This window comes from Mobula birostris, chromosome 24, assembly GCF_030028105.1.
Source record: "Mobula birostris isolate sMobBir1 chromosome 24, sMobBir1.hap1, whole genome shotgun sequence".
NCBI classification, from domain to species: domain Eukaryota; kingdom Metazoa; phylum Chordata; class Chondrichthyes; order Myliobatiformes; family Myliobatidae; genus Mobula; species Mobula birostris.
In genome coordinates this window covers 31,564,221-31,577,582 of record NC_092393.1, presented here as the reverse complement: position 1 = coordinate 31,577,582, position 13,362 = coordinate 31,564,221, and the positions used below count along the sequence as shown (strand labels likewise).

General features: G+C 40.2%; 1 protein-coding gene across 2 annotated transcripts in view; it reads right to left on the bottom strand.

Moving 5' to 3' along the window:
- The window catches only part of septin9a (septin 9a), a 334,059-nt gene that overhangs the window by 160,762 nt on the left and 159,935 nt on the right, over window positions 1-13,362 (bottom strand). The window lies entirely within an intron of this gene.

Sequence of the window (13,362 nt, the reverse complement as noted above, 5' to 3'; positions counted from 1 at the left end):
GGTATCAAAACTGTAATTTCTAGCTGAAAATACCAGGTAGCTGCAAATATTTATTAATTGATAGTATAACTTATTATAGCAAATGAACAATATTTTTGAAGGTTACAGTCTCCAGAGATAAATCTGTACCCACATCACTCACACCTTTTTGATCTCAGATCATAACCCTGATAAATAAGTACACATCCATTTCTTCAGTGTTACTGAGAAGAGTATAATCTAACCATCAGTGCTTTAGAAGGAAAGAACAAGATCATTAATCTGTTAATTTTTTGTATGTAATGCACAGAAAAACGGTTGCTTCACTCAAATGAATTTGAGGCCTTTTTCCTGTTGCATCTATGTACCAATACAAAAGGCTGATGAGCATACATCATAGATTGATCCCATTAAAGAAAGAACATAGAACATGGAATAGTACAGCACAGTACAGGCCCTTCGGCCCACAATGTTGTGCCGACCCTCAAACCCTGCCTCCCATATAACCCTCCCACCTTAAATTCCTCCATATACCTGTCTAGTAGTCTCTTAAATTTCACTAGTGTATCTGCCTCCACCACTGACTCAGGCAGTGCATTCCACGCACCAACCACTCTGAGGAAGAATCTTCCTCTAATGTCCCCCTTGAACTTCCCACCCCCTACCTTAAAGCCATATCCTCTTGTATTGAGCAGTGGTGTCCTGCGGAAGAGGCGCTAGCTATCCACTCTATCTATTCCTCTTAATATCTTGTATACCTCTATCATGTCTCCTCTCATCCTCCTTATCTCCAAAGAGTAAAGCCCTAGCTCCCTTAAGTTCTGATCATAATCCCTGAGCATCCTGGTAAATCTTCTCTGTATCCTTTCCAATGTTTCCACATCCTTCCTATAGTGAGGCGACCAGAACTGGACACAGTACTCCAAGTGTGGCCTAACCAGAGTTTTATAGAGCTGCAACATTACCTCACGACTCTTAAACTCTACCCTCGACTTATGAAAGCTAACACCCCTTAAGCTTTCTTAACTACACTAACTACCTGTGAGGCAACTTCCAGGGATCTGTGAACAGGTACCCACAGATCCCTCTGCTCCTCCACACTACCAAGTATCCTGCCATTTACTTTGTACTCTGCCTTGGAGTTTGTCCTTCCAAAGTGTACCGCCTCACACTTCTCCAGGTGGAACTCCATCTGCCACTTCTCAGCCCACTTCTGCAACCTATCAATGTCTCTCTGCAATCTTTGACAATCCTCTATACTATCTACAATACCACTAACCTTTGTGTCATCTGCAAACTTGCCAACCCACCTTTCTACCCCCACATCCAGGTCGTTAATAAAAATCACAAAAAGTAGAGGTCCCAGAACCGATCCTTGTGAGACACCACTAGTCACAGCCCTCCAATCTGAATGTACTCCCTCCACCACCACCCTCTGCCTTCTGCAGGCAAGCCAATTCTGAATCCACCTGGCCAAACTTCCCTGGATCCCATGCCTTCTGACTTTCTGAATAAGCCTATTGTGTGGAACTTTAGCTAATAATATTTTCAATATACATTGTTGATACGTCATTTATAAAATTTAGTTTGAATCACTATAATAGGATTGAACTTGGCCCATTTCTTTCAGCATATATATTGTGAATCAGCTTCAACAGAAATATTCTTCTCATGGGGAATATCAATTATTCCAACCTGTTACATTTAAATAATTTGTAAAACTATCCAAAACAATAACAGCATGCCTCATCAAGAATAAAAGAAACCCTTATAATCAGAACAGGCAAAGACATTTGGCAAGAGGTGTGGAAAACAAAGTAACTCAGACTAGGCACTACTCATGCTCAATTTTAGCTTTGCAGCAAAAATATTGTTTACACTAGTTTCCAAAGGTGAAATTGTGCAGTATATTTGAGCTAAAGTGCCATTATATGTAATCTGTTTTCTTTGCAGATTGTATGTAGTATATATTATATACACACATTCACATTACATATGTATCAGTTGTCCTTTTGCATTATTCGCTTGATTTTTTTGTCTGAAGTTCTCCTGCAGTATTTCAGTATTTACCAATTCATTAAAGCATTTCTGTATGTAGAATATTTCCTCACCATTTTAGTTGCTTACATGACCGATGGTTTAGAAGGAATCAACAGGAGGGTGCTATGGTTTGAGCCACATCTTGTCATACTCCGGTCTGTAAAATCTGCATTCCGACTCATGATCCGGTCCGTCGATTCCTTATTCCTGGTTTTCCTGTTTTCCCTTGTCTCATTGGGTGCCTTAATTGAGGCACCTGATTCTCGTTTTGAGCTGGCGTATAAATACCTCTCAAACCAAAGATTCACTGCTGGACTGTTCCCTTCCCCTCCCTTCTGAAGTCTCACCTGCATCCTTGTCTAGTTCAACCACTGGAGTGAGACTGGAGCCTTGACACACCAAGATAAGGAACTATGTATCGTTGAGCTTGGAACTGTCTCTTTGTGTCCTTGTGTTTAGTGTCCGTGTCAAAGAAGAGTCCCAGCCCTAGGTCCTGTTCCCAAGGAGGGAACCTGACTCAGCGTAAAGCCCCGGCTCTAAGTCCTGGTCCCAAGAGGGGTGCCCGGCTCTGTGTTCTGTGTTCCAAGTTCCAGGTGCCGTGTTCCAGTCCTGTCCAAGTCAAGTCTTCGTGTTCTCGTCCAGTCCAGGAGTCCCTCAGCAGTTTACTTTGGCAGTTCCCTCTGCAAGTGTCCTTGGCTGTCAACCCGGCCCTGCCTCCTAGAAAGGGCCCCGGCACTGCATCCCAAGGAGGAGTCCTGGCTCCGTACCCAAGAGCCTAACCAAGCCAAGAGCCTCACCATGCCTTGTAATACCTCGTCCTGTCCAAGAACCTCGTCCTGTCCAAGTCATGGCTTTGTGTTCTCGTCCAGTGCAGGAATTCCACATCCAGTCCTGTAGCCTAGCCACGTCCAGTCCTCGCCTAGATCTGGAGTCTGAGCCCGAGTCAAGACCCAGGTTCCGGGTCCCTGTCCAGTCTCTGGCTCGGAGTCCTAGCCCAGGCTCCTAGTTCCAAGTTCCTTGTCCTGGTCCCACTTTCCTAGACCAAGTCCTAGCCCAGGCCCTGAATCCTAGTCTCGTCCAGGGCCTGTGTCAGTGTCCAGTGTCATTTCTTCCTGACTCACCTTGCTATCTCGATAATCCTAGTCCTGTTCTTTGTACTTCAGTGTCTGTATCTTGCATTTGGTTCCACTCCCAACACCCCACGTGTGATACATATATTCAACAGTCCATAAACAACTACCTTTATGTTGCAGAGGAGATGAAGAATCGAAGCCTTTGAGCAATGTAATTTCCATTGACTTCTACACAAAACTTAAAACATTGTCAAAACTTTAATTTTCAATCAGAGCATCTTTGTATCAGAATCTATATTACATTTAGGTAAATGTTAGGAAAAGCTTAGTGCAAGCATTCCCAACCTGTGGACCCCCTTGCTTAATGGTATTGGTCCATGGCATAAAAAAGGTTGGGAAGCACTGATTTAGGGGGATTTGGGCCAAAGGAGAGAAATGGGACTAGATCAGGAAAATATCTTGGTTAGCATAAATGAGTCAAGCTGAATGGCCTACTTCTTTGCTATATTACTCTATAAATATCTCATTTCTATAACCCTTATTTCAGAGCCAGGCTGTTGGTTTGGAACAAAATTTCTTCTCTCCTCAGCTGAATAATTTTCCATGCATGGAAGTTTACCTGGTCATTGTTCCAAATAGATGGGGCAAAAAGAAATTTTTTACTCAGATATGTAATCAATGCAACACGAGGCAAGTTACAAGGATATTTTTGAAGAGATAGAACAGAACTCTAATGAATATCAAGTGTTCCAGTCTCAGTTTTCAGAAATGTTCCTATTTTGGGCCCTGTAGCTATTTTGGGCCGCTCCAACCAGATAGTCGTCTTCCTTCGCATGCAGCCAGCGTGGAAGAGACTGCAACTTCAATGTGGGACTCCTTAGCCACTCTCAGAAGTGCACCACCACGAGCCGACTTTTCTCATGTGCTACCCACTGTCCCTCAAGACCGAGGGATGCTAAAAGAGCCAAGGAAGGATGTGCTGGCCTAGCAAAGGATCCAGAGGAGGTTCATAAGGATGATCCCAGGCAAAACATAACATGAGGAACACCTGATGTCCCTAAACCAGTATTCAAAGGTTGGGGCTCAGAAGGATGGGGTGGGGGGTGGAGGGAGTCCTATTGAAACTTCCTAGATTCTAAAAGACCTGGATAGGGTAGATGTGGAGACATTTTTTTCCATTTGTAGGAGAGCCTAGGACCCAAAGACACAGCTTTCTAATAAAGGGTTATCTTATTAAAACTGAAATGAGGAGGAATTTCTTCAGCCAAAGGGCAGTGTTGTGTGGTGGCCAAATCAATGGGCTCATTTAAGACAAAGAATGATTCATAGAAAGAGAGGGTGGGCAAGCAGGTTTGAATCAAAAATCGCCATGATTGAATTACTATGCAGAATGGCTGGACCAAATATCCTATTTCAGCTCCTATATCTTATAGATTTAAAGCAGATTTTTTCCAAGAACAATTATTTTGAAATTGGAATTGGTTTAGTATTATCATATGTACTATGATACAGTAAAAAAAACTTGTATTGCATTGTTCATACAGATCAAATCATTACACTGTGTATTTAGATAGAACAAGGGAAAAATAACAACAGATCGCAGAATAAAGTGTACAGTAACGGAGAAAGTGCAGTTCAGGTAAACAATTAAGATGCATGATCATAATGAGATACACCATGAAATCAAGAGTCCATCTTATTGTACTATAATAACTATATAGGGAACTATTCAATAGTCTTATAACAGCTGGGTAGAAGCTGTCCTTGAGCCTGGTGGTACTTGCTTTCAGATAATTTGGGAATCGTTATTAATGAGTAGCATATTGCCTCTTATTTTCAACTTAAAATTCCACACCGTCTGAAGTACCTGTCTTTGATTATATAGATGCAAAATTACATCATAATCCTTTGCCTTATAAAGCTACCAAACCAAATTTAAGCCACTCATCTGGAATTTGTCTGGTCCTAACTTTCACAATTTCTGTTCGAAATTCTCCACAAGCAACTTTTTATGAAACACTGAGCGCCATCCATTTGGTCTCAGCTAATGCAGCATGTGTTGACTGAAATAAAGGACAGTCAAAATTTCAATTTAGCAAAGCCATGAAATTTAATTGGAGCAAATTTGTTCTCACCAGGAACAGTGACCCTACAATCTATAATATAAACCTGATTAATCCTGTTTTGACACAGAAATCTTATTTGCAATACAACAGAGAAGTTGCCTACAGTTTTCTTGTGTTTGCTTCCTTTTTCTGCAGAAGAGGTCTTCGTTCAAGAGGCCTATCTTCATCTGCGAACCTCTCCAGGAGTTATAGTAGAACAATCCATTACCAGAACCTTAGAACATCAGGAAAATATTCAAAGTAGGATCTAAGTAATTTTTCCTCCATTTTACCTGCTGATGAATATTATTCTACAGTAGCTGAAGAAATAATGAAAGGCTGATTATTCTAAAAAGGAAAATGAAGTGTAATACTTGAGGTGCACTTCAGAGTCTCATCTGTCCTCCTGTGATATGATGAAGTTGAGTATACTCCATGAGATGAGGAATCCTCCTTTTCGGAATTGTTGTCACACTGGCTAAAACATTTACTTAATGGGCAATTGGAGAACTGCGAGTTGTACTTTTAATGTAGTTTACCGAAAAAATGTTCTGGTTAACAGGATATATTTAAAGAGAAAAACACAAACACAATGAGACGTAGAACTTAGGTTTCTTAGAGGACTACCGGTATGGAGGGTAGCATAGAATTAGGCAAAGGGAATGATGGTTATTTCAAAATGAGAAATTATAATTAATTAAGTAGTGCAAAAAGAGAGCTAAAATAGTGAGGTGGTCATTGTCTGTTCAGAAATCTGATGGCAGAGGGAAGAGGCTTTTCCTAAAACACTGAGTGGGTATCTTCAGGCCCCTGTACCTCCCCTCTGATGGGAGCAATGAGAAGAGGGCATGGCCTGGGTGGTGGAATTGTCATTGTCATTGGCAGGTGGTGTGCAAAGAAAGATTTGGCCACTGCAAAGTAGCTGGATAATGGCTGTCATGGAGGTCCGGAAAGTGCTGGGGAACTGGGACACAACCATCCACTCTTCACCAGAGTTATAGTCACACAATAAGCATACATATTTTATCTATGTGCCAAGCCATTAATGGCCTCACATCACTGCGAAGTGTTGGATGACTAGTCAGGCAGCGATTACACCAGAACTCATTGAATTGCGTAAAACAAGGCAAATGCAGAAAAACAATGAAGCAAGAAAAATGGTTGGGAAATGACTGCTGAGAAACTAGCAAAGTTTTGATCAAAAACTTTAAGTCATGTCTCAGAAAATAAACCCTTTAAGTCATGTTTCATTGGGAAATTAACCACAAAATTCTCTGGCACCAGATCTGTGCCAGCATTTGTGGGCTGCCCCAGCACATCCTTGGGTTGTGTTGGCTGTTAACGCAAATGACACATTTCACTATATGTTTCAATGTACACATGATAAATAAATGAAACTGAAACTTTATGAGATTGTTCAATTAATTTCATGGACTATACCTTTGAGCTTCACTTTCTCAAAGAGAGACATGATTAGGTATGCACAAGTACCAAGAAAACACTAAGTGCTGGAATATGAATGGTACATGGAAATATCAGCTTCAATTTTGCAATTACCAATCCAGTATTCTGGCATTGATATTTTCTTTTATTCGGAATAAATGCATAACAGACAAATAACAATATATTTAAGTGTTTGCTCCAGCTTCAGATAAAACGATTCTCCTAATATTTAAAGGAAAACCAAAATGCTTATCTGCTGATGTCAATGGAAGGAGATAAGCAGGGAAGAATGAAATTAGTTTTTGGATGAGATCGCAGCTGATGTCTGTTTCAACTCCACTTACTCATCTTCAATCCAATACACTTATCTAATAATAAAGCAAAACATCAATCTCAATCTAGACAGTTTCATCTGACCCAGAAGGAAGTTTGGAGATACTCACCATCACTCCTGGCAAAGAAGTGCTCCCAGTTTCCAATCCTAAATAACTCTCTGTTTGTGTATATGTATAAAACATATATATCTTCTTTTTCATTTTTCTACTACAGGAGAAACCCGCACTGGATACTGTATTCTTCTACCATTTTAATATATCATGATTAGATTACTGTTCAGCCTGCTGAACTCTCATGAAAGTCATATTTAAGCAACATGTTTTGATGTTTCCACCATTAATCATGCTGAATGATCCATGTGCTATTACCATTCCAAGGCCAACATTTGTTTTATCTGCCATGTGGCAACTAAAGTAAAATGCAATACTCTAGATGCTGCTCCAGCCAAGGTTTTGTAAAGATGAAACATGAAATCCTTGCAAATGAATTCCTATTTCAAAGAAGTAGAAGTTAATGCTTCAGCTGATATTCATGGAATTCGATATTGAGTACTAATTAGTGTCCAAAGCAATTCTGATGTCCATATTATTCTTGGTGGACGCTATGAATAGCAATCAAAATTAATAAATGTAGGAAAATTGTAGGAGTTGCATGTGTGTAGAAATGTCTTTGCTGGCCACATCTTTAAAAGAGAGGAAAAAAAGGCTGGATTTCCTTGTGATTCGGGAGCACTTCTTTGGAACTGGAATGAAATCTTCAAATCTCTTGTTAATCCAGTCATCTGTAGAACTCCATCCCAACCATTACCTGTTAACTGGGTGAGAGGTTGGGAGTGCAGCTCAATTTAGCCTTTGAGGTGATTTCATTGAGCTCTAGTGAGACTAAGATCCCATTTTACCACCTGCTGATCAGGGCAACATGCCTTCCTGGTTCCAGTAAAAGTCCCATCTCAGATTGAAAAGAACCCCAGAAGCTAGAATTTCTAATGTCCTTATGCAACAATGATACCTGAGTCGTCTGCTAAACTTTCTACCATGACCTCCATCACTGACACCTCATAATAAAGGCGATCTGTGCCACAATAAAACACTCTGTGCTGGCCCTAGTGCTGGTCATTTTAGAAAACAGCCTTCTGTAACCCAGGTTAGTTAAACCCAAGGATATAATGTTAGAAAACACTGTGGAGGGATGAAAATGAGGGTTACCAATTTTAAAAAGAAAAAGAACTTGAAAAAAAAAGCTATGCGAGGACAAGGCGTGGACAAGCGACAGAAATGCCGCAAATTATAGAAACTGACTAAAGAAACCATTAAAAGTGGAATCAGTAGTTAGTATCTCCACCCTACTTACTGAAAATCCTTAGGGTGAAAACCCTGGAGGGAGACAATATCGATAAAAGATTTATTGAGGCTACAGCCAAGATGAACTCCAGCTATAGTGAGACGATATAGTGTAGTCCAAAATCTCTACCATGTAAATGGGAATTAGTTCTGTTAAATTATATTATTACTTTATTGTTGCCAAACAATTGATACTAAAGCGTACAACCATCACAGCGATATTTGATTCCGCGCTTCGCGCTCCCTGGAGTACAAATCGATAGTAAATATAATAAAAATTTAAATTATAAATCATAATTTATAAATTATACCAAGGGATTTAGTGAGTTAAATCACTTTTACTGTTCTGAGTGTATAATTCGTATGTGTAATATGTTCAGCAGTATTGTAACTGAGAAATGTTTGTAAATGATAATGTGACATTGAGTTATATTGAAATAGAAAATAGACTGCATGTAAAAAGTTACGGATTATAATCCTGTTGAATATAGTTCAAGTTTTTTTTTTGTGTAAGTATGGTGAATCGACTTTCTGTAGACGACCCACTATTTCATCCAATGAACCAGGAAACAAGATGGCGAGCCACCCAAGTTTGAAGAACCAGCGCAGGAACAAAATACCGCAAGTCGTTGGATGTATAGATTTATTTCTCATTCGAAGGATCTGAATTTGATTTTTTGGAAGAACTGATTATTTTTCCAAAGACTTTGATAAGTTACTGAATAAGATTTACTTTGTTTAAAAGTTGTGATGTTGGAAATTTGTTGTGAAAGGAGTAAAGCTGCACATGTATAATTTTGGGGGTGTGAATTTGAATTTATGGACATACTGACCTGAAACTAAAACTGCAGTTAACCATAATACTTAAGAATAGGAATTCAACTAGTTTCCTAACTAACTAGGGATAAATAAAAAAGGAAAGGTTAGTCTGAAAACCTTTAAATAGGGAATAACACTAGATCTAATTAGTTAGAGAAATTGGAGTAATAAAGGCTAGTCCAATAAATTTCACTGATTCTAACTCAAAAGGAATTTGGTTTTCATTTGATATCTGGGAGTTGGAACCTAAAACAAAATGTTGGAATTTTCAATTGTTCTTGCTCATGTAAATATTTTGTATATATTGCTATTTTTATAAACAAACTTACTTCTAGAAGTCTGTGTTTTCTATTCACTGTTCTCCTTCTGATAGTTGGGGCTTCTAATGGCCCACTAGCACTTAGTGTAGTACTATGCAACTTGATTTTCTCATAAAGAGTGCGGCGACCAGTTACACGAGATCAGACAAGCACTACACAAGTGTTACGTAAATCTTGGCGAGCCAGCCAGCAGGCAATTTATTAGATAAATGCTAACACACTGATTGGTATACAAAGCACTAAAAAAAATCTTATTTTTCAAACTCACTTTTGTTCAATTAAAACCTACAGTGAAAGAAAATGAATGTCATAAAGGAAAAGGGTGTGAAAATCCCAAATGTTGTTCTAGTCAGTGGCATAACAGGAACAAAAAAAAGACGAGGAAATACTAGACTTTCTAAAAGGATATGGTTCAATTGCCTGAGTTATTCCTCTAACTGACCCGAGTGCAGAATCTCCCAATCCCTCATAGAAGAGTACAATTTTGGCTCTGTGCTGCAAGATCTCCAGTCCTTGTACCATACACTCACAAGGCAAGCAGTCACAAAAAAAGCTTTTTTTTTTACCATCTAGTTACTTTATCCAGTGTTTACACTCAGAAAGTTGGAAAAGACACCACTCCAGCTTACCTTGGTGAGTTGAAAATCTTAGCGAAGCACAATGGGAAAAATAATGATGAAATCCCTGAGAGAGATGTTAACACAGGTCAGTGGAACCCTTACTTTCGAGAGTAGGGAAACAATCACTGTTGAAACTGCTGAAGATGTACGTAACAAGACCACAACTGCTAATTTCAGAGCAGACTCCCCGATACTAACCAACTAGAAGCAGTTCCAGCTGCTATGCAGAGCAACTCAGTCCCTGTAATACAAACTGATGGAGTTGCCAGTGAGCCCATCCCTCTCTCCCAGTGATCTTAAACCTCCAGATATTCAGAGTCATAGTGGAGCACATTGTGCACAGTAATGACTTGATGGCTTATGGCAATCCTGCAGTAAGGTGCCGAAAATTTCTGGTAGAACCCCTCCTCCACCTAATGAGGCTGATTATGAGACTTGGCATGCTAGTGTTGAACTGCTCTTGTAAGACCCAAATGTGTCTGATCTTCATAGAACATGAAAAGACTGTGAAAGTATTCTTCCACCAGCTTCTGACATCATCAAGTCAATAACCCTGGAGCTTCACCTACTATTTGCATATGTCTCCTAGATTCAGCTTTTACCACTATGGAACACGGCGATGAATTTTTCGCCAACTTCATGAACACGGTACAGAAGATGGGAGAAAAACCATCTACCTACCTACAATGGCTCCAGGTAATGTTGACACTGACTATAAAGCAAGGCGGGGTTGCTGAAACTGAGGCTAAAAAATACCTCATAAAGCAGTTTTGCAGGGGATGCTGGGACTGCTCCCCAATCTTAGAGCTGCAGTTGGAACAGAAAAAACAAAATCCGTCATCATTTACTGAGCTACTGACATTTCTACACACCAAGGAAGACAAACATGCTTCCAGAACAGTCACACAGTGTGCTGTTATACAGTCTCAGGCTGCAGATGCCTGTAAAGAAGATCATGTAGCACAACTAACTTCAGTTACTTCTCAACTGAGTAACCAAATCGCTGAGCTTCAAATTCAACTAGCTACTCTGCAAGCTACAAAACTGTGGAAGGGAAAAGCAGACTCTGAGACAGCAAGTGATAAGCCAATAAAAGGAAAGGCTGACACAACAGTGGTTGTGAACCACTGACCGACAACCAAGTGTCAAACCATAACCTTGGTACTGTTTTAAATGTTGCAAAGATGGGCACATAGCCAGCTGCTGCTGCTATGAACCAAATCGTGCATTAGTAGCAGGAAAGAGAAGACAGCTCGAGAAGAGGCAGGGTGAGTGGGAGTCGCGTTATGGTACTTCTAAGCCTCATTTTAAACCAGAAGCATTTCCTGTGGTGGGATAAACGTGGACTGATGTTGGCAAAGCATATCTCAAAATCATCCAAGATCTTGCTTGGTGAAACAAAATCCAGAAGATAGACTGTTAACCTACCCAAGGGATTAGTCGATACAACGTGCACTCCACAAATAAGCTTAGCTGGTAGAGAATGAAATTGTTTATTAGATACAAGATCGCAGGACACTACCATCTCTAAATCCTACTATGACCACAGCTTGTCAGAACCACCAGTTCATTCTCTCACCAACTTGTTGGAAGTTGAGGGTGCTAATGCTGTTAATAAAATTGATGCACTATCAATTACTCCAAAAGACTGGAAGTAGAGTAAATACTGAAAGGCTTTTATTAACAGTAAATGGACCAACGTCCATGCTGAGTATCTGTCCTGGACTCAGGGAGGAGCAGTGGCACAATTGCCTTTATTCAGGGGTCTGTGGGAGGAGCCACAGGAGCAGTCAGCAGAGGGCGTGCCCAGACTGGTAACCCAGTTACAACCTATATACATGGTTTACCACGCCGTCCCATTCCTGGGATATGTAGAAGTCAATGTTACATCCCCAAAAGACCTTATAGGAATGGATGTGAAAGTGCCCATCCTGGCATTGATTATTCCAGATGTCTTTAGGTTAGCAACCTGTGGTGTTAGTTGGCATGAGTATCCTTGGTGAGCTGTATAAGGACTACACCAAACTGCAAAGTAGCCAGAACTTCTCTCCCAAGTTTGACTCCAAGGAAGTCCTGGGAGTTTAACAGATGCAACAAAGATAGACTGCAGAGGTAAAATGCTGGGCTGGTGAGTGTACCCAGCAAGGGCCCTAGAAAAATTCCAACTGGAGAGCTCTAGTCTTGTGTGGGTCAGTCACAGACAGAAAACAACATCCTGACAAATGGGCTATTGTGGAGCATCCATTTTCTTCTCCCTTGCCTAGGGGACTTTTAGTAAAGACTTGCCTGGTTACTTTGGAAAACAAGCCACATTGTCACTTAACAGTACTAATCTCCTACATAAGAGCACATGCCGTCAAAATTCCTTCCAAATGCATTACAGCTGAACTATAGCACAAGCTATATTTCTGAAAGAACCACAAATTAAAATTTCCAGTGAGTCGGAATCCACTGAAGTGTTAAGCCCAGAGTTTAATTTTGGTGATTCATCCTTTCCCTGCTGGATGGAAGACAAGACTTACACAGAAATTACGAAGCATCCCTGATGTTTCTCCCATCATCAGTTAGATTTCAGATGTACTAACAAAGTGAAGCATTGAATCAACCTTATTGAGAAACACCATTCAAACTCCAACCTCAACCAATACAGCCAGAAGAGAGAGAAAATGTTCAAAAGCATCTGCAAGAACTGCTAAACGCAGCAGTGATCAGAGAGTCTGAATTTCCTTTTTCTTCTCCAATCGTTGTGGTGAGATAAAAAGAATGGGGATGTCTGTTTGTGTATAGATTATTTGAAATTAAACCAACAGACAATTAAAGATGCTATGAACTCCCGTAGATCAAAGTACTTTTACGGCTTTGACTCGTTCCAAATGGTTTTCAGCCCTTGACCTAAAATCTGGTTATTATCAGATAGAAGTTGAAGAAACTGGCAAGCCTAAAACTGCCTTTGTGTCCCTCTTGGATTCTACGAGTTCAATAGGATGTCATGGGGAATTTCAGTGACTTATGGAGAAATGTATGGCTGATATGAAGCTGAAGGAAGTTCTTGTATTAATTGACGACATCATTGTTCTCCAAAGACTTGGACGAGCATGAGGATAGACTTACAAGAGTCCTAAATTGACTCAGAGAGTACTGTCTTAAGCTAGCTCTGGAAAGTGTGCTTTTGCAAGACCTCAGTTAAATACTTCGGACATATAGTGTCCCATCAAGGAGTTCAAACTGACTTTGACAAGATACAGCAACCACAGTCAAAACCTGGCCAATTCACAGTAATCTAAAGG